The following is a 22,751-nucleotide window of genomic DNA, read 5'->3' as shown; positions in this document are numbered from 1 at the left end:
TTTATTTTCTTTTGTTTAAACTTTCGTTCATCTTCTGGATTTGAAACATGTTTGTGTACAATAGGTTCATATAACATTCATAAATGGTCTAAAATAATTAAGTACATAAAAATGATAATTTACCTAAAAGAAAAGGAACGAAAGTAACATCTTCCAAATTTTATAGTCCTTATTGATACATAGAGACATACATGTTGAGTATAGAGACATTGCATATGTAATCTAAACTTAAATAAAAGCATATTCTCAAGCAATGATGCGCTTTGAACTTGGTCCTCCATAGATAAACTCCCTCCATGCACATAACTCCACATGTACATTAATTAATTAATATACAAAGCCTTCCTAGAATATCTTATTCCTATTACTGTTGAACCAAAATCTCTTTTAATGTTTTAAGGATTACAAACATATATTAAATAAATCATCTTGTTATTACTAATGACTTTTGTGAGAATTATTTCATCAAAGAATACTCTCAAGATCGATCTTGTACTGTAAGCAAGCTCATAAGCAAGAAACGCAAGAGGACAAGGTTGAACTTTTTATTTAAGAAGAATAAATCATGAGGATCAAGAAATAAATGTTGTTTCACCATTTTAAGGAATATCTCATGTATTGATTAGGACACATTTATGGGCTTTAAAGGCTTTTTGATCCATTAAGGATAAAGACCCATAAAAAGAAATATCTCTTATGACATACACATGATATCATGCCATTACATCACTCAAGATACTTCTCATGGGCTGTACAATGCAAGGCAAACACTCACATCTTGCAAAGCATGTGATCTTTCTTTGTTGCACATGCTGAATTGTTTCAAGATCAATCTGGACAAAGCAAGATCAATCTGGTAGTGCAAATGCTCATGGTTTCTCTCAAGCAAAAAGTTTGGAGCGCAAATGGGATTTGAATTAAAGCAAAGACAGCTGTTTCTTCAAGTGTGGGCAGCAAGCATTTTACTTCTATAAATAGAGGAAGGCTTTGATGTTTAAGACCAAGAGTTTGAAATACAAAGCATACAACTTTCTCAAAGCAAGAAAAACTATCAATCTCTTCATCATCTTTAGTTCTACATCTTTAGTTCTACAATCACAAAGCAAACTCCATAAGCTTTCACTATATTTATTTTCCTTATCTCTTTGAGATAACACTTTGAGTTTGTGTTTGTAAAAGTCTCTTTTGTTTGAGACATTTAGTTCTAAATCATCATCCTACAAAAGTGTAACTTAGATCTCAAGTCTATTGGGCTTAATAGTTTGAGATAGGTGTTCTGGACTGATCTGGTGTGATCAAGACCTTATAGTGTTGGTTAGAAGTTTCTACCAACTGTATACTATAGTGGATAATCTCACACGAGGTGTGTGGGGACTGGAAGTAGCCGGATTTGGTGAACCAGGATAACTCTCATGTGTTATTCTTCTTCTTTCTATCTCTTTTAATTTACACAATATACACACACTATCACACGTATTTATTTTTAACTATCTCCAGAACATTCTGGTCCTAATTAACTATAATCATATTAATCCAGAGTTCTCTGGTCCTAACTTAATTCGTACTTTACAAATTAAACTGCCTCCAGAACATTCTGGTCCAAGATAAAACAACTGCTTAAATACTTAACTAAAGTTTAAATTCAGTCTATTATATTGTTTTATCATTCTCCAGAACAATCTGGTCCTAACTAAATCAACTTTATAATTCAGCTTAATATCATTTTTCTCATTCTGCTTATATTATCACTCTCCAGAACATTCTGGTCCCTTATATAAAATCAATTAATTATCTATCTATTAAACTAATATTCACCAAGAATTTTTTCTTGAGTATAACTTAAAGTTTCAGGAATAAATTAAAAAGGGTCACAATTCAAACCCCCCTTTCTTGTGACGTTCATTGCTACTTCAATTGGTATCAGAGCCCGGTCTCTGAAAGAAGAAAAGCATTTAACACGTGCTAGAGGAAAAGATTCAGGAAGAAGCAATGTCTTACATACCATAAGGTCTTTCATGCACAAAACCACCATTGTTCAATGGAAAGAATTATTACTTCTGGAAAGGGAAAATGGAATTATTCCTAAAGTCTCAAGATGTAGATATGTGGAAAGTTATTACTGAAGAAATCAGCACTAATCACATGGGATGACCTTGAAGATTCACAAGCAGAGGAAGAAGGAGAAGCAAATGTTTGTCTCATGGCAAACTCAGAAAATGAAGAGGAATCATCACAAAATGCAAGGAGAAAGCCATGGTATTTAGACAGTGGCTGCTCTAGACACATGACAGGTGACAAACACTGCTTTATTTCCTTCATAAAAAAAGAAGGAGGAGCAGTAACCTTTGGTAACAATGACAAAGGTCAAATCAAAGGTAAAGGAATTATAGGTAAAAATGATTCTGCTAAAATAGAAGATGTTCAATATGTTGAAGGATTAAAACACAACCTACTAAGCATAAGTCAATTATGCGACAGTGGTTTTGAAGTAATCTTTAAACCCAACATATGTGAAGTCAAACAAGTTTCTACAGGAAACGTTTTCTTCACTGGATCTCGAAAGAAAAATCTTTATGTTTTATACTTAGATGACATTCCAGCTGAAACTTGTTTCATGTCCATTGACAAAGATAAATGGATTTGGCATAAAAGAGCTGGACATGTTAGTATGAAAACTATTTCAAAAATTTCACAACTAGACTTGGTAAGAGGTCTTCCAAAAATTAATTTTGATAAAGATAAAATATGTGAAGCATGTGTTAGAGGAAAACAAGTCAAAAGTAGTTTTAAATCAAATAACATTGTCTCCACTAAAAAACCTCTTGAGCTTCTTCACATAGATTTATTTGGACCTGTTAGAACTGCAAGTCTTGCTGGAAAACAATATGGTTTTGTTATAGTCGATGACTTTTCCAGATACACATGGGTTTTGTTTTTGAAACACAAAGATGAAGCGTTTGAAGCTTTTGAAAATTTTTGCAATCTTGTTCAAAATGAAAAAGAGTCAAACATCATCTCCGTGAGAAGTGATCATGGAGGAGAATTTGAAAACTTATCATTCAAAACATTTTTTGATAAAAAGGGAATTTCACACAACTTTTCATGTGCAAGAACTCCTCAACAAAATGGAGTTGTTGAAAGAAAAAATCGAACTTTACAAGAAATGGCAAGAACAATGATAAATGAATCAAATGTTGAAAAATATTTTTGGGCTGAAGCCATTAACACATCTTGCTATATTATAAATCGAGTTTCAATCAGAAAAATTCTCAACAAAACCCCCTATGAACTCTGGAAAAACAGAAAACCAAACATTTCTTATTTTCACATTTTTGGTTGTTTTTGTTACATTTTAAATGATAAAGAAAATCTAGGAAAGTTTGACTCAAAATCAGACAAAGGAATATTTCTAGGTTATGCAACAAATTCTAAAGGATATAGAATCTATAACTTAAAAAATCAAACTATGGAAATAAGCATGCATGTTGTATTTGATGAGTTTGATGATTTAGTTGTCAACAAAGAAGATGATGAGGATATTTTGAAAAATCAAGAAATTGTAAGTAATACAGATCAAGTTTCTCCATCCCAAACTCCTCCAAAAAGTTGGAAGATTGTTGGAGATCATCCTCCAGAACAGATCATTGGAAATACCTTTGATGGAATCAGGACAAGATTGTCCTTCAAAGAAAATGACAACAACATGGCTATGATATCACATATTGAACCAAAAAATATACATGAAGCTATGTGTGAAGAATCATGGGTAAAAGCCATGGAAGAAGAACTTTCTCAATTTGAAAGAAACGAGGTATGGAATCTTGTTTCAAAACCTCAAGGTCAATCTATAATTGGAACCATATGGGTTTTTAGAAACAAATTAGATGAAGAAGGGAAAGTCATCAGAAACAAAGCGAGATTAGTTGCACAAGGCTATAATCAACAAGAAGGTATTGACTATGATGAAACATTTGCTCCAGTGGCAAGGTTAGAAGCAATACGTATTCTTCTTGCATATGCATCTCATAAAAATATTAAACTTTTTCAAATGGATGTAAAAAGTGCCTTTTTAAATGGATTCTTAAATGAAGAAGTTTATGTGCACCAGCCACCAGGCTTTGAAAACTCTACCAAACCTAATCATGTGTTTAAACTTACAAAAGCACTGTATGGTCTTAAACAAGCTCCAAGAGCTTGGTATGATAGGTTAAGTACATTCCTACTCAAAAATAATTTCTCTAGAGGAAAAATTGACACAACACTTTTTAGAAAAAATGATAAATCAAATTTTTTGATTGTTCAAATATATGTTGATGATATCATCTTTGGATCAACAAATGAAAAAATGTGTGATGAATTTTCCGGACTTATGCAAAGTGAATTTGAAATGAGTATGATGGGAGAATTAAGATTTTTTCTTGGTTTACAAATTAAACAAGAATCAAATGGAATATTTATTTGTCAAGAAAAATATATTAGAGATCTTCTCAAAAAATATAAAATGAATGAAGCCAAAATAATGGCAACTCCCATGCATCCATCTACCAGTTTAGATAAAGATGAAAATGGGAAAATTATTTCTGAAAAAGAATACAGAGGTATGATTGGATCTCTGTTATACTTAACTGCCAGCAGACCTGACATTGTTTTTGCTGTTGGTTTGTGTGCACGTTTTCAAACTTCTCCAAGAGAATCTCATTTAATTGCAGTAAAAAGAATTTTCAGATATCTAGTTGGTACTACTGATCTTGGCCTTTGGTATAGCAAGGGTTCTTGTTTTGATTTGATAGCTTACTGTGACGCTGACTATGCTGGAGACAAAATTGAAAGAAAAAGTACCAGTGGAACATGTCAGTTTCTCGGGAATGCTCTAATCAGTTGGTCATGTAGAAAGCAAAATACTATCGCTTTGTCTACTACTGAAGCTGAATATGTAGCAGCTGCCAACTGTTGCTCTCAGGTATTGTGGGTAAAAAATCAACTTGAGGATTTCTCAATAAGGTACGAAAATATTCCCATATTTTGTGATAATACAAGTGCAATCAATTTATCAAAAAATCCCATCCAGCATTCAAGATCAAAACATATTGAAATTAAACATCATTTTATTAGGGATCACGTAAATAAAAAGGAAATTGAATTAATTTTTGTTGATACTGAAAATCAACTAGCTGATATTTTTACTAAACCTTTAGTTGAAGATCGTTTTAATTTTATTAAAAATAAACTACATATTATTCGAAAACCTTGAATATTTATTAATCTTTAGATCAATCTAGAAATTTCATAAGATCACTTGTCTAAGCTTGATCTTCATGTTTCTTTAATACAATGGTAATTACCATTTTATTTTTGAAATTCAAATTAAGAGACAAAATCTCTTCAGCTTCTGCGCATATCTTTGGTATAATACAACTAATTAATGAAAAAGCATCATTAGTCTGGAAAACCACCCATCAAAAATAAACCTCTATCAATCAAATCAAAAAAACCTCTCCTCTTTCTCTATTTTCGTTTCTCTCTCTCTCTCTCTCTGTACTCAGACTTTTCATTTTCTCTATAAACTCCATTGTTCTTTCTCTAAGTTAACCACAAAACCCACAAACATGGCTAGAACAAAAGGCAAAGGTTCCAAAGCCACCTTTCATCGCTATTCATCTCCTTCCCTATCACCTCCGCCGCAGCGCTCGCCGTCACCACCATCTCCACCATCCAAACCAAACTCTCCTTCATCTTCACTCTCTGCACCGTTGTTGACTCCTCCTTCATCATTCATGAATGGTAGTCCAGAAGCATCTCCAAAATCGGCACATGCATCATCTCCAGAACACTCTTCAGTGTTAAAAGACTCCAGGTTGGTCAAGGTGAATCAAAGTTTACTGAAGCTGTTAATGAAGAAACTCAGGAGCATTATGTTGAAGGTCAAGATGTTATTATGGAAAAAACTCAAGAGGTCTCTGCTGAAAAACAATCGAAACCTAAAAAACAAAAAGTCTCAAAGTCTGATCCTTCTCTGTCAAAATCGAAGGTTAGGGTTAAAACAAAAAGGTCTCAATCTTGTCAAAACCGTAGAAGATCTACAAGACTTATGTTTGGATTTGGAAAGAAGAAGAAACCTGTCATAGACACCACTGTGTATGATATTTCTGACTCTGACAGTAGTGAAAACTCTGATAGTGAAGATTCCACCTTCATACCTGAAGAATCACCAAAGAGTGATCCAGAGATTGTTCCTCAAAAGGTTCCTATAAAATCTCCTCCAAAGAAGGAAGTTCCTAAAAAGGCTCCAACAAAACAGGAAAAAGGAAAGGGAAAAGCTGATTCCTCAAAGATTCCTGTTGAAAAGGAAAACTCTCCTCCAAAGAAGAACAGAAACATCTCTGGAAACCTATCTCTCTCAAAGCACATCCCATTGATGGATCCTGTTCATTACAAAATTTTCAAAGAAAAATGGAGCAGTCGCCCAATCGTTCCTGGCAGATATTATGATTTCGAAGCCCTCAAGACAGATAAGATCGTTCTTCAAAAGTACACAGATGCAATGGGCTGGACAAAATTTCTTCAGATACGTGAGAAGCATTATCCAAAGCTTGTTCGAGCATTCTTCTGTCGTGCCAAGGCATACCCTGATAAGGCTCTTATTGTTTCTAAAATCAAAGACATAGAAATTTCCCTCACTCCGGAGGAATTAGGAACAATTCTTTCATTACCTACTGATGGAAACTGTCTGTTTGGTGATAACTGGAATGAGAAATCAGGAATAGACATAGAATTTATAAACAACAATGTTTTTGAACCAAACTCCTCTGAACTCAATTCAGCCAATCTCCAAAAAATTCCAAAGATGCTTAACATCATAACTCAGTATAACATCCTCCCTAGGAAAGGCAGTTTCGATATAGTTACCAAAAATGATCTTATGGTCCTATATCACATTTTGTTTGGAGAAAGACTAAACCTTCCTTTTGTACTCATCCAACACATGATTGCCACTGCTCAAAACACAAATAGGCAGAGTTGTGTACCTTATGGAATGATGCTAACCAAGGTGTTTCAGAAATTCTTAGTGCCTTTACATGATGAAGAATCTCTTCTCATAATTAAGAAATTCTGCCCTAAGAATGTTAAGCACATGAAAGACTCTGAAGATGTGTCTAAAAAGAGAAAAAGGAATGATGATGATACTGGAAAACCGAAACCAGAAAAGTCTAAACTGCCAGATCATCCTTCAGATCAATCTCCTGTCTTGGAAGAACATGGAGTTTTTCTTTCAAATTTTCAAACTCAGGCTTCTTCTATGATTAAGGCTACTGATGTGCTACAAAGCTTTACATCAAATGCTGTCAAAGCCACCAAAGTGTCCAAATTCTCTCATCTTTTTATTTCACCACCAAAAACTGATTTCTCTGCTCTTTTTAAATCTGATGATGTTAGCAAATTTTTCCATCCACCTGCATTTGAGTCATCTGTGCCCATGAGCTCTTTACATTCTTTCCAGTCTACGTGTCCCTCAAAATTCTCAAACAAACCATCTTCTGATCCTAAAAGCGGGTCCAAAGAAGAAAGGCCACCAAAGAAATCAAGGTTGGAGAAAAGTTCAGACAAAACCCGTGATGCTATGCGCAAACTCTTTGAAAATCAAGTCTACATCATGAATCATCTCTCTTACTATACTCATCACAATCAGGTTCACCAAACTTGGCAAACAAGTGCCTTGAGCATTAGTCTCAACTTGCCTCCACCAACTGACCTTCCAGTCCAGCCACCAATATACAATCTTCATGTTCCTGACATTTCATCTTCATCAGATGCTTCCTCCCCAACCGCACCTTCTGGAACGCCTCCTAGAGAGTAGATGCTGGTTCCTTTTTGCGATGACAAAGGGGGAGAAGAAAAGAAGAAACTTATTTTGCTATTATCTTGCTACGTTTAACTTATTTTGCTATTATTATGTTTTTTTTCTGTTAAGAACTTGCTTATGAATTCTGCTGCTACTGCTACTATTTGTGCTGCTGATATGCGCACCTTATTTTGCTAACTGCTAGGTACTATTTGCAAAATTGCCTAAATGCAAATCTTTTGTATAATGCTACTGCTGATGCTTTGCTATTTCTAAGTTTATGAAATATTATGTTTCCTTTTTCTAATCAATGCAGGGTTATAAAAAACACATAAATTGTGTTGTGTTTTTAAAACATGAATCATGTTGATATTTGTTTTTGATATACTCAATCATTTTCAATTAAAGATATTGAATGCTGTGATTGAGGGGGAGTATTTATAAAATTATTGACTTATAAAAATAAAAATTTTCGTATGCTTAAATTGAGGGGGAGCAAATCATCAAAAAGATTATTTTCTCAAAAATCAAAGGCAAAATATTTTAAATGTTTGTCATCCTCAAAAGGGGGGAGAATGTTGAACCAAAATCTCTTTTAATGTTTTAAGGATTACAAACATATATTAAATAAATCATCTTGTTATTACTAATGACTTTTGTGAGAATTATTTCATCAAAGAATACTCTCAAGATCGATCTTGTACTGTAAGCAAGCTCATAAGCAAGAAACGCAAGAGGACAAGGTTGAACTTTTTATTTAAGAAGAATAAATCATGAGGATCAAGAAATAAATGTTGTTTCACCATTTTAAGGAATATCTCATGTATTGATTAGGACACATTTATGGGCTTTAAAGGCTTTTTGATCCATTAAGGATAAAGACCCATAAAAAGAAATATCTCTTATGACATACACATGATATCATGCCATTACATCACTCAAGATACTTCTCATGAGCTGTACAATGCAAGGCAAACACTCACAACTTGCAAAGCGTGTGATCTTTCTTTGTTGCACATGCTGAATTGTTTCAAGATCAATTTGGACAAAGCAAGATCAATCTGGTAGTGCAAATGCTCATGGTTTCTCTCAAGCAAAAATTTTGGAGCGCAAATGGGATTTGAATTAAAGCAAAGACAGTTGTTTCTTCAAGTGTGGGCAGCAAGCATTTTACTTCTATAAATAGAGGAAGGCTTTGATGTTTAAGACCAAGAGTTTGAAATACAAAGCATACAACTTTCTCAAAGCAAGAAAAACTATCAATCTCTTCATCATCTTTAGTTCTACATCTTTAGTTCTACAATCACAAAGCAAACTCCATAAGCTTTCACTATATTTATTTTCCTTATCTCTTTGAGATAACACTTTGAGTTTGTGTTTGTAAAAGTCTCTTTTGTTTGAGACATTTAGTTCTAAATCATCATCCTACAAAAGTGTAACTTAGATCTCAAGTCTATTGGGCTTAATAGTTTGAGATAGGTGTTCTGGACTGATCTGGTGTGATCAATACCTTATAGTGTTGGTTAGAAGTTTCTACCAACTGTATACTATAGTGGATAATCTCACACGAGGTGTGTGGGGACTGGAAGTAGCCGGGTTTGGTGAACCAGGATAACTCTCCTGTGTTATTCTTCTTCTCTCTATCTCTTTTAATTTACACAATATACACACACTATCACACGTATTTATTTTTAACTATCTCCAGAACATTCTGGTCCTAATTAACTATAATCATATTAATCCAGAGTTCTCTGGTCCTAACTTAATTCGTACTTTACAAATTAAACTGTCTCCAGAACATTCTGGTCCAAGATAAAACAACTGCTTAAATATTTAACTAAAGTTTAAATTCAGTCTATTATATTGTTTTATCATTCTCCAGAACAATCTGGTCCTAACTAAATTAACTTTATAATTCAGCTTAATATCATTTTTCTCATTCTGCTTATATTATCACTCTCCAGAACATTCTGGTCCCTTATATAAAATCAATTAATTATCTATCTATTAAACTAATATTCACCAAGAATTTTTTCTTGAGTATAACTTAAAGTTTCAGGAATAAATTAAAAAGGGTCACAATTCAAACCCCCCTTTCTTGTGACGTTCATTGCTACTTCAGTTACACCATGGATTTATGTGTGTTTTAATCCAAATAAGTTTCATCTTTGTAAACCCCTAAGATACTATTAAGAAAAATCACATACAAATTGGCCTAAATAAAGGTTAAAAAGTGAATACCTAAGTTAAGTTCAAGTGTACACCTAACATATCATGTGTATATCCACAAATTATCAAAGTAAAATATGTCAATAACTTAGTCAAGCAACAAATGTATCTATATAATTCTGAAACAAAGTAACCAAGAAATACAGCTTAATCTGTTAGTCATTTCCTAATTAGATAAACGTAGCTTCTTTGATTCAAATTCATGCAATTCTCTAATGTACAGACATCTTTAATTGAAAGACGAAGAAGAAAAAAATCTATCAAAGTCAAAAAAGTCATAAAACAGGTAAAGAGTAAAAATACACATGATAAGTACCACAACTCACCATCTTTAGTGACACCAAAAACTCCGGCAAATCGATTAGCTACTTCAAGTATAGTTGAATAAAACTCAATTAGGTATAAACTCTATCACAAAAAGAGTGAGTGATAAAAGATTAAAAATATAATCATAAGAATAGAAGTGGAAACATAAAAGAGAGAAAAATCTTTAAAACTACGTGAAAAACAATTACTCTTGTTTCAAACCAAGCAACAAAAATAGCTTCAAGAAATAAAGGAAAAAAAAACAATTTGAACCAATGAGTTGTAGAAAATTGAAGGAAGTCGAACAACATAACTGAAACAAAAAGATTTTTCAATCACCTATTCCATGTTCAATTGAATTTAAAACTCTAATCATAAAAGTTCAATCCAATACAATGTAAAACAAAATCAAAAGGAGAAACAAATAGAGATCATTTAATTCCCACCGACCATATATAAGTTGAACTAAAAAAATGTATTCATTTTCTCTCCTTAAACTATCAAAGCAAAAAAAAAAAAAAAAAAAAGGAACTTACCAATATTACTGATACACAAAGTGATGAACAATTTTTGGGGATTTTTTAATCCTTTTTTCAAACTTTTATAGAATGTCATGATGCTTAGTCCTAAAATGAACGAAAAGTCAAGTAAGTTGAAGGAAAAAAGATATTAATATTTGTTGAGTTTGAAATCATAAAAGCACATGACAAAATTAATTTTTAAATAATAGCAATCAGTCAAGAGGAGAGAAGACTTTCATTTAATAGCAATGTTTTGTAGAAATTAGGTTGGGGATAAGATTGTAAAAAAAAAAAATGTTAGCAAGCAATATCCAATATCTTTTTTTTTTTTTTGACAGTGTAAAGATGACTTTCATTTAATAGACAAAGATTCATTACAAATGATATGTAAATTTTATCAATTTATAAATTTTATTATTGTGCATGTATATAACTTCCTAATAAATTAAAGAGAAAATTTCCACCTTTGTGCATGTTTAAAACCACCTTTGAAATCAGCCGCAGTACAGGACAATCAATAAATCTTACAAAAGAGAATAGTCTCTCTCTTTACTGTTGAATTCTGATTATGGTGATAGCGTCTTCGTTTAAAATTTTTGGTCTGCTTTTGTCACGTTTGTCTCATTCTTTTTGCTTAAAGGGTTCTTCTAATTTGTCTTTTTCCCATTTCATGGATCGTAGAAGATGTATTTGGTTCAGTCAGCGTTCCAAAATCCATTAATTGCCGACAGGAAATTCAAATTTTTTGTTTGTTTGTGGTGTTGTCCTTGATAAATAGCAGGTTTGTTTCAAACTTTTAAGGATTTGGTGCATTCATCGCAGAAATTGTCGAGGGGAGGGTATAATTTTATTTAATATCTCTATTTTACCCCTCTGTTTTGAGGACTATATAAGGACGTGTTTGTGATCCGAGCTGAGCAGGTTTCAATTTGTCACTGGAAAAAACCTAAAGCTGGTTGCTGTGTTCGTTGTTTGGTTTCATCGTCAATTGAGTTTTAGGTTCATTCTGTGAGATTTTGGTGGATTGAATTTCTGAGCTCAAGTATCAAAACCTCACTGATATCATTTTGGTTCTGATTTTGAATTTGCGATGGAAAAATCCATTGATTGTTTGTTGAAACTCTGATGTGGTTCATGGTAGAGAGACATGGAGGATTAAGTCCCAACCTTTTTGAAACCTGATCAACCAAAATCTGTTCAAGTTTTGCTGATTGATGAGAAGGTAATTACTTTCATTTTGTTATTCATACTTGGTAGTGATTTTCCTCTTTGAATTATGTAATTGTGAATCGTACCCTCTGTTATTGTTATAGGGTGCCACAAAAACAATTGATGTATGTTTTCCAGAAGGATTAGGACCTAAATATGGAAAGTAATCTAAATACAGTATTGTATACTAATGGAGCTACTGTATTGCAGGTAAGTTTCTTGCTGTCAAAGAAGGTGGGTTTAGGGATTGGGTTTGTTCAAGTCATTATCATTTTTTATATTTGATTTTATGCTCATAACATGTTTGTGAAATTGCATCAGGATAAGAAGCTAATGTTGAATCTACACAAATAATTTTTGCAAATTTTTCATTTCTCTAGATTATCATGTAAGTGCTGATCTTCTTACAATGGACTGTCATTTGCATTGCTTAATCCTTTGTTTTTATTTGGTTAGTATTTTTAAGCTCCTCAAACTTTACATATGACAGGTGGAGCAGTTCCTAAAAGCATTCAAGTTGAAGAATTTTTATTTAGGTGTGGTTTTGTCAACTTATGAATTTATAGCTACTCTACATATGAAAAATGGAGAATAATTTATGCAATTCAAGAAGGCTGGTTTGAGTTATGCCGTAGAACCTCTTATTATTTGTTTATGTCATTTTTTAAAGGCTTTGAAGTTAAAAAGTTGTCTCAATGTTTCGTTGTTTATTTAAGTTAATAGTACTTTGACTTTTTACTTAACACCAATTTTGTTTGACACAATCAAATATGTAAATGAGACAAGAAATATGAAAGATGACTTTTACAATTGTTGATCTTAATAGAGGAACAGGCTTAAGTTCACCTGTCTTCCTTTTTTCTTCTTCTTTTTAGTATGAGGAGCTTTTCACCATTTTTTTGCATGTACAAATGACATGTCTATTTCCTCATAGAAACAAAAATAAAATTCCAATTATGAATTTCAGAGGTCTTTTACACTTCTCCTTGAGTTAGTACCGCATATACTTTTTAGCATTAAAATTTATTGATCCCTTTGTTTTGAAGCAGACAACCAAACTCAAGAGCTTTACAAACAAGTGTGATGAAGTATTATAACTAGCTTATTTGATAAACACAAGTGATTTCTCTAAAGTGATGACTTCAGCTTATTTGATTTATCTATTTATTTATAATTTATAACTAGCATTGAATTTCATGGAGACTTATTATATCTTTATTTTCATTTTCTACCTTCTAGATAATGAGTTTGAATAACACAAGATAGAAATCGAGGTTGGGGATTAGTACAAATCAAAGGGAATTCACAGATTTTGTTCTCTGCCCATTTGTGTTGAGAGACTTCATTTTGGCAAAACTAATCCACGTCATGTATTTTAAATTTCATATTTGTTAGTGTAGATAAGTGATAAAATAATGCTGCTTTTTAGATTTTGAATTTCAATAACTCTTTCAAAAGAGAATAACCAAATTGTTAACTATTGAAACACCAATTTAGTGAGTTTGGTTTTCACTTAATTGTTTAACTTGGTTTTGTCATATTCAATTGCCTTTTTTTTTGCAAAAATCTGTTGTACTTCTGCTGTTGCATTTTGTCAGAATGATATCAATTTGATTTTGTTGTTTGTTATTGTATGAGTTGCAGATAAGGCATTTGTTATTGTTGTTAATTACTATAAATATTTGCATCTGGGATGGATCTGCTCAAGTATCAAAACCTCACTGATATTACTTTTGTTATGCGTTTGTTATTGTCTGAGTTGCAGATAAGGCATTTGTGCAGAATGCGATGAATATAACTAGGCTCTTGATCAATCCTGACATTCTACAGTCTCTTCAACTGAAGAATGGGTATGTTTTTTATTGTATATCTATATAACTTCGGAATTTTCTGATGTAGATGTCATTGTATATCAATTGTTGTGACATGAGTGCTATATTTCAGGGTGGGCTTTGATGGAGTTGAAACATCCAGGATTGTTCCCAAACTTGGTCCCCGTGTAAGGTCGTCTTTTGATGAAGTGTTTTTGCGATTGTATGCAAAGAAAACCATTGCTCAGCTGACTGATATAGCTGACGATGGAACTTTTATTGTAAGTGCAACTGTTAATGAGAGTTATGAATATGACTGTGGTTGGGTGGTTGATCGAATTGCAGGGTAATTTGGAATGGGAAGTGATTGTGTACATCTAAAGGGTGATGGGATTATTGTGGTAGTATGAGTTGTTGAGGTTGTTGTCATTGTCTATTCTTTTTACTATGAAGCCATTTCTTGTGTGTGTAGATTCAGTTGAGTTTTTTTGGTAGAAGTAGATTCTTTTTTCCTCCTATTTTGGTATTTTTATGTTGCATGTCTGTATTTCTTTTTACCTGCAGTATCTAAGTATCTAATTACTTTGCTTTTTCTTTGTTGTTTTGACTCACAATGCTTAGTGACCATGCATAAATTTCTTAACCAACAGCACACTTATTGTCCTTTTCTTTTTCTTTTACTTATGCAAAAATATAAATTACCTTGATTAATATGAATTCTGAACTATTTTTGATGAAATTATTATTATTATTATTATTATTATTATTATTATTATTATTATTATTATTATTATTATTATTATTATTATTATTTAATAAAATAACTTTTTTTTGTTAAAAAATGAAACAAGAATCAAATAACACTTTTAAGATTCACTTGGTTTCAGTATTTTGCTTTCTTTTCTCATGTGCTTAAATTTCATTTGCCATGTGTTGTTGCAGTGCAGTGTCTCTGTCTTTGTAAACTCAAGATCTTGAAGGGCAATGCTGTCTCTGAGAAGTGAGAAAATCTACACCATGCAGGGGATGATTTCAAAGGCTTAAGATACCAATGCTATTTGTACAACCATAGGTAAATAAATGATCATTCACTTTGCTATATCAATAACTTAACAAATCAAAATGGTTTTCAAATTTCAACCCTTCAGTTATGGATAATATTTGTCTGCACCAACAAAATATAAATCAAATTCATATTCATGGTTGTATATTGTCTATGAAGCACAAACACCTTTAGGACTTGGCGTGTCGCGGTGTCTAACACGCGTCGATGTCTGCGGCACACCTATGACATTCGTACGACACGTGTCGGACAACTCAAACAAGTGTCCTAAAAAACTGTTTTGTTTTCATTTTTTTTGAACAAAAAAACTGTGTTTTTTTCTATTCTTCTTTACTTATTGGACCGGTGTCCAACACCTATATAACACTCATACGAGCTGTGTCAGACAACTCAGTCAAATGTATGATTTTTTTTATCTGCTTCCACACACCGTAGATTCAAGGTTGAGCATGAAATATTGATCAACAAGGGGTGGGGTTACAGATATTTAAATTGATTACACCATTTTTAGCTTTTTTGATAGTAGATGGATAAATTGGAGTTCTTTGCTACTGTAATGTGTCCACAGTGCAAATATTTTGGAAATATAGAATCTTGGTTCATATACATTTTGTCCTAATTTTTCTAATTAAATCAACGATTGAAAATGTAATTTTAAAGGTTGGAACTGTGTGAGTTGATATAGAATGGCATCTTCATGGGAACAATTTGGAGAGATTGCAAATGTAGCCCAATTAATAGGCTTAGATGCAGTAAAGTTGATTAGGATGATTGCGAAAGCAGCAAATACAGCAAGGATGCATAAGAAGAACTGCAGACAGTTTGCACAACATCTTAAGTTTATTGGGAACTTGCTTGATCAGCTCAAGATCTCAGAGCTTAAGAAGTACCCTGAAACCCGAGAGCCCCTAGAACAACTAGAAGATGCTTTGAGAAGGTCTTCTATTTTGGTCAATAGTTGTCAGGATCGCATCTATCTTTATTTGCTCGCCATGGGATGGAACATTGTTTATCAATTTAGGAAGGCTCAATAAACTTGGTGGAATAAACATTGTTTTTAACCATCTTCCTTATCCTTTCCATCCTAAGAAACCAAAAAAGACAAAGTTTAATCAATCAATTACTACAAACGAAATGAATAAAAAGTTTAAAAAACCACCCAGATTTTTCCTCAAATTAACAAACATCCTGGATCCTCAAAACTCCACCTCTAGTTTCAAATTAACATACCACCAGGATTTTTGTCTCTTTTTCAAAATTTAGAAGTTGAACAAAATTAACAAACAGTTAAGGTTAAGCAAACAACAAAGATTTTTAAAGTTGAATATGAATGTTGGTTTTTAACATACTCTGAAACAGAATTTCAATTCTTCTTGGTTTCTCCTTACACCTGCAACTAAAAAAGGCACAAATCAGAACTTACAAACAAAAATCCAAAACCTTTCACAACTCAAATTCAAACTAAAAAGGATGAATCAGAATATACATCACCTTGGGGTCTGAAACAAAACCTCTTCTTATAATATTTTCAAGTGAAATCCTTTAACATTCTTATCCCAAAAGAAAAATTCAGATGGAAGGCAACAATACAGGGGAAAAACAGAAAATCGCAAAAATTAACATAAAAAATGGTGAATGGAAGCAGAAATCAAACCTGTCACAGCTAGGGTTCAAGGGTTTCTATGAAAATCAAATAGAGAAGAGTGAAATGGATTCTTTCTCTTTGTGTGGTGAGTGGGTTGATAACGATTGTAAGAAGGGCGTGATTGATTTGAAGAGTGAAATAGAAAAAGAAGTGATTCAGGAAGAGAGAAAGAGAGATGAAGAGAGGGGTGAGGAGGAAACGGTTCTAAGGTATTGTTTGGTTCAATTGATTGTGTAAGGAAAGATACTCCTTAGGAAAGAAAGGTTTTTGAAAATTCTGCTTCAGTCGTTTGGTTCCAACAAGAAGGGGGAAGGAAAGATAGCTTTTTGATGGGCCCCACATCAAAAAACCTTCCGCCCAAAATTGCAAAGAAAGTGGAAAGAAGAGTCATTATAGCAAAAGACCTTTACATCCTTGCCTTGGATTATGCACATTATGTTTATATCATAATTTATTTAATTTATTTTTCTTAACATAATGTTTTTTACTCCTTCAAAAAAAAGCTTTTTATTTGGTCTGCTGCGTATTGCATACGTAATTTGTAATCCCTAGTATGTATGTGATTTTTTTTCTTCATAATTTGCTCTTCTTTCTTTTTTCTTCTCTTACCTAACATATTTTTGGTTACCAGAGTCAAAATTGAGGGCGATATCCGGTAAAAAAATTCGATTCACAATCTTTTTTAAATACTAGTACATTATTAGTGCGAGTAGCATCTCTTGATGAAAAATAAATCAGTTAAATACAAAAGTTTATTAAAAAATAAATGTAGGAATATTCTATTTTCAATTTTAAAATACAAAGGTAGGAATGTCATTTTTTAAATACACATCATTCTTTCATCTCACTTTCTTTTCACTTTCACTTCTACCAAACAACCATAAAAATCATCTCACTTTCCACTAACTTTCTACTCACTTTCATTCCTTTAACAATCTTTCCTATTACTTTCTTTCTGTATCCTTTCTTTTGTCATCCAAACGAACCCTAAAAGATGAAGAGAAGAGAGAGAAATGAAAAATTAAAATGAGGTAAATAAATGTTATTTTAATGTTGAATAGGAATAAAGGAGAAAAAGTAGGAGGGAAAAAAGGGTTTGAGAAAAATTTGAATTTTGAATTTTGAATTGAAGAGGGAAAATTTGTGATAATAATATTTTATTGTTTGTATTGTGTAATGCTTAAAATAGCAAAAATAAAAATAGTTTTTATTGATGATGTGACATTAGGGGGATTGGGAGCTTGACACATTGGATTGATGCAAAAAAATTTGCTATTTGTTGTTTCATGTTTGTATATTATTAAGATTAAGACTAGTATGTGGACCCGTGCCAAGCACGGGCTAGAATTTCTCCGTACTTGAGGCGAGAATATGTTGTGATTTATCAAGTGTCAGTTACGGTCTAACATTGAATAGAACAGTGGAAGTTGAACAAACTCTTACACTTGCATGGTTGCTCTTTATCCAATGAGTCGACCCATACCAATGTTGATTCCCTTAGAAGGTTCGACGATGATATCATAACCCGATTCAACTTTGTGGGGAAGTAGCATTGGTTCATGATGGTAGACCGCAGATGCAGAGAGTCTCGTACTTAATGAATAAATGTTAATGTGTTAAGTGTGAGTTAAGTTTCGCATTGGCCGCAAGAGTAACCGTTGAATTCATATACCTAATGCCTTAAGGTTTAGTGTGGAGATGTGATGTCAATCTAACTTTTGTGGTATCTGTTCGTCTAATGTGATGATCAAATTCAATGTAGAATCAACCAGAAGTCACAACATTACGATGAACTGTTTTTTTAGTTTTTGGATTTATTATTTCAAATTCCTTTATTTTTTTGTCTTTAGTGCATGTGACAATGGAAAATTGCATGAATGTTATGTTGAGTTGACAAAATACATGTTTATTAGACATTTACAATTATGTAATGTTTTTTTTAAATGAGTATAATTTTTCTTTTCATTTCTTTCTTCTTAAAATTCTTTTTTCATCTTCATTCTATTTATAATTTGTTTTCTCTCCTTTCTTGTAAGAAAGAAACATAAACCTTCATCCATGAAACCACCATCAACCCACATGTTTTACCATGTAGTGATCCAATATGATATTACTTGTCTATGTCAACAAATCACAAATGCGAAGAGTCCCACACTTGAGAGAGATATGTTAATGTGTCATATGTGAGTTTATATTCTATATTGGATTCAAGATTAGATGGTGAGAAAAATATAAGTGAGAAGACTCATATACATAATGCCTTAAGATTTTTTGGTGAATTAGAGTGGTGTCAATTTATGTCTTAAATTTTATTTCTTGGATGTGCTATTTTTTTTATTCAACCTCTATTATTTCAAAACATTTCAATTTTGATCTTTGGCGGGATCTGGAAATAGAAAACTGTAGATGTTTTATGCTGAGTTGAACAATAAATGCTTATTTGACATTTTAAGTTAAGATATGATGTCAATGTCACTTGCGTGATTGCCTTTAACCTAATATGATGATCCAACTCAGTGTATGCTACATATGTAGTCTCCCTTTGTAGTCTAAGTCTTAGCATTATGATGAACTGTTTTAGTAATGTTCGGATGCCATTTGTTTGGTTTTTTTATCTAAAAATTTAGTTTTTGCATGTCTTTCTCTTTAATGCTATTTTTAATTCAATTTTGGTCTTTGGTGGCATGTGACAATGAAAAAATGTTTATGTTGTTATACTAAGTTGACAAAATACATATTTAGTAAATATTTTAAAATGATGTGACATTTTTTTAATTAAGTATAATTTTTTGGTAAAATAGTTACCAAGAAATCTCTCACTCCTTTAACAATCTCATAGAAAAAGTACACACTACATTTTTTCTTTATCATTTCTCTCATGTTCAAATTTCTTTTTTGTATTCATTATGTGAACCGTCAATACTTTCCTAAAGACTTGGTGCCCTCCAGAAAGGGCAGTCCCATATTTTCATCACTTCGCCTTGTCCCAAGATTCGTGCTTGGGGGGCTGTGAACCGTCAATACTTTCCTAAAGACTTGGTGCCCTCCAGAAGGGTCTGTCCCATATTTTCATCACTTGGCCTTGTCCCAAGACTCGTGCTTGGGGGACTGTGAACCGTCATAATATTCCTAAAGACTTAAAAACCTTCCAGAAAGGCTCTAAGCCCTCTAGAATGGCTCAGGCGCCCTCCAGAAGGGCTCTTGAGGCCTAAGCGCGCTCACCTTAGGGCGCCACCCTTCTTAGCTTCTAGAAACCTCTAGAAAATGCGTAAAATACACAAATACCACTGTTGCTTGGGAACCAAGCAACTGAAACCGAAGCTCATAGTAGGCTATAAATACCACCTTGAGAGCATTCTCAAAGCATCCAATAATCAGTCTAAACCCTAGAATACGATACTTAACCCTAGTATCCCTTGTATTGTGTTTTTTGCAAGTACTTTATGTTTCTTCTAATTTCCGGTCTCTATTCTCATGAAATAAAGGTACATAAACCTCCTCTATGAAATCAACATCAACTCACCTTTTTGAACACGTGGTGTCTCTGTTTGACTTTATATGATTATGTCACATAATAAGAGGATGCATATAGTCACATACTTAATTAAATGATTTTAATGTGTGAAGTATAAGTTAACGTTCTACATAGTTGATGCAAGAGTATACTTTGGATAACATATTAGTGTGATATCTCATATACCCAGTGCCTTCAGGCTTTGGATGAATATTTGGTGTCAATCTCACTTGTGTGGTTGCTATTGGTCTAATATGACTATCCAACCTCATTTAGGCTTCTATGGAAGTCCCAAAAATATGATAAACTGTTTTGTTAAATTTTGGATGTAATTTGTTTGATTTTTTATCTTGAATTTTCGTCATTGGAAGTCATTCGCTTCCATACCATTTGTAATGTTCATATTGTTCATTTTCATACCAATTTTTCTTTGTTCGTTTTCATCATCCATATATCTAATGCCTTAATTTTAGGGTGAAAATGTGGTGTCAAAATCATTTGTGTTGATTCTCTTAGTCTAATATGATGATCAAACTTAACGTAGGATCTCTCGAAAGTCACGAACTTATGATGAACTGTTTTTTCTTTAATTTTTAGATGTCATTTGTTTAATTTGTTTGCTTAAAATATAGTTTTGCATATCATTCTCTTCCACGTGAATCTTTTCATTCAACCACTCTTATTTCAAATTCATTTACTTTCGGTCTTTGGTCGCAAGTGATAATGGAAAACTGATTTTTTTAATCGGATGGAAATCTGAGTTGACAAAATATATGTTCATTAGACATTTAAAATTATGTGGATTTTTTTTAATTGAATCTATTTTTTTTGTAAAATAATTACCTAGAAATATCCAACTTCTTCAACAAACTTGTAATATTACAAACAACTCCCATTATTCCATATACCTAGAATAAAACACATTTGTTTCCTCATCTTCTCTCATGTTCGAATTCCTTTTTCATATATGTTTCTTCCTTTTAAATTTCTTTCTTTCTTCTTAAGAAATAAACGAACATAAATCGCCTTATATAAAACCACCACCAACCAACCTGTTAGAACATAATGTCTCTATGTTTGACCTTATTTTTTAACATGCATTTAAGCATTGTTTTTTAGTTTCACATATGTTTTCTCAACCAGAGGTTACCATATTTGAGGTGTATATCAACAATAAATGTGAAAGTCTAATTGATAGTAGTTTATAGCCTTATGTAATTCAACAGCAATGAATACGAATGAAAGTGAAAGTCATTTGGATTTGAGGAAATCATTCTAATTAGAAGATATAAGGATTTTTTTTGCCCTAATTTTTAATTTTATTTTTTCATAAGTGAATATGCGCACTTAATTAAAAATATACTAACATTGAATTGTAAATATTTTTAGGTCCTCCAAAAGTTAACTACGCTGGAAGAAATTATATTCAAAGCACTAAATGTGAATACTTCTTATATAAAGAATTCAAATATTAGTTCAACACCAAATTAGAGTATACACTATATGAAAGGAAACATTATCGGTAACTAAAATTAAGTTTCGCTTTCTTCAAAAAAAAAATAAGTTTCGCTAGAGGTTTATGAGTAGTTTGTCCAATTGGTTTTGAAATATGTTCCAAAATTTGCCAGGATAGATATTACAGTCAAAGTCTAAATTACGAATGGTGGAGTGCACATTAATATTTTGGTATTTTTTGTTAAAAATATATCGGTATTTGGTATATGTATTTTGATGCAAAAAAAAAAAAAAAAGATATTTTATTTATTTGAAATCCATAAATTTCTCACACATAGCTTCCCAAATATCACAAATATTCTTGTTATTGTCGTTGACAAACAATTTACATGAGAATGGAAATGGATCCAATACCTTTTGCCTTATATGTTTTGATAATAAGACCCGTAATTATTTACTTTCCTTATGAAAAATGGCACAATGAATATCATTGTAGACAATTAAAAAATTTATGTCCGTGTAATCGTTTGTGGATCATGCCTAATTTATAAATAGATTGACATGTATATTCATTTTAAGAGCTATTCATTTGAATATTTCTCAAGTAAACAGGTGTGTCATGATTGACATCATGAACGAATTACGAACAATTTGAACGAATATGCTCTATGATTCCTTCACTGGATTGATCTCAGAGATGTTATCAGATCTTGATGTCATTACAACACTCTATGAAAGAGAAATATGCAAATGAAATGATTGAAGAAACATGAGGTACATATGGTTAATAGTATAAGTAAAATATTATTTGAAGCAAATTGAAAAAAAATGATGTAATAAAACCAAAATGAGGCACTATGATTGGCTCAACAACATAAAAATGACACATGTTAATTTGTCACAGTTTAATGATTGCCTAATCAAAATTAAAACAAATTGATGCAAATCAAAACATTGCCTAATTAAAATAAAAGCAAAATTTGTCAATTTTTTTTTGTCCGATAAGATCCAAGATTTGCAGCAACACCAAAGTTACTCAGAATAGACCTTTTCCTTCTTTAACTCCTTAAATATGTAGATTCAGAGTTCTTTGAACACCCAAAAAAAATTAATGCCAAAGGCATTCAATATTTTGTTGTCCGATTAGATATATACAAC

At 32.2% G+C, this 22,751-nt stretch overlaps 2 long non-coding RNA genes and 1 pseudogene across 15 annotated transcripts; 2 read left to right on the top strand and 1 right to left on the bottom strand.

Annotated features, from left to right (window-relative positions):
• Positions 1-140: 140 nt before the first annotated feature.
• LOC146909008 (uncharacterized) lies at positions 141-16,842 on the bottom strand. Of its 2 annotated transcripts, none has more exons than XR_015018163.1 (4): positions 16,634-16,841; positions 16,471-16,519; positions 16,329-16,369; positions 141-361 (listed from the first exon to the last, which is right to left on the bottom strand). It is a non-coding gene; the product is annotated as an uncharacterized LOC146909008 (long non-coding RNA). The 2 variants fall into 2 exon arrangements; XR_015018164.1 differs by lacking the exon at positions 141-361 and adding an exon at positions 15,840-16,063 and having other exon boundaries at positions 16,634-16,842.
• Positions 4,532-5,251, top strand: LOC146909010 (secreted RxLR effector protein 161 pseudogene; annotated as a pseudogene).
• Positions 11,221-15,818, top strand: LOC146909009 (uncharacterized). Of its 13 annotated transcripts, none has more exons than XR_015018151.1 (9): positions 11,221-11,735; positions 11,818-11,895; positions 12,038-12,118; positions 12,210-12,315; positions 12,427-12,493; positions 12,596-12,641; positions 13,871-13,955; positions 14,050-14,197; positions 14,864-14,976. It is a non-coding gene; the product is annotated as an uncharacterized LOC146909009 (long non-coding RNA). The 13 variants fall into 13 exon arrangements; XR_015018160.1 differs by lacking the exon at positions 11,221-11,735 and adding exons at positions 14,262-14,335; positions 15,640-15,818 and having other exon boundaries at positions 11,742-12,118; positions 14,050-14,104; positions 14,864-14,988; XR_015018159.1 differs by lacking the exon at positions 11,221-11,735 and adding exons at positions 14,262-14,335; positions 15,640-15,818 and having other exon boundaries at positions 11,742-12,118; positions 14,050-14,109; positions 14,864-14,988.
• Positions 16,843-22,751: the final 5,909 nt, after the last annotated feature.

The sequence above is a fragment of the Medicago sativa genome, chromosome 7 (assembly GCF_051527215.1).
Source record: "Medicago sativa cultivar Bolivia chromosome 7, Bolivia_mono, whole genome shotgun sequence".
Classification (NCBI taxonomy): Eukaryota; Viridiplantae; Streptophyta; class Magnoliopsida; order Fabales; family Fabaceae; genus Medicago; species Medicago sativa.
Note: the sequence above shows the minus strand (reverse complement) of the source record. Positions and strands in the feature narration are given on the sequence as shown.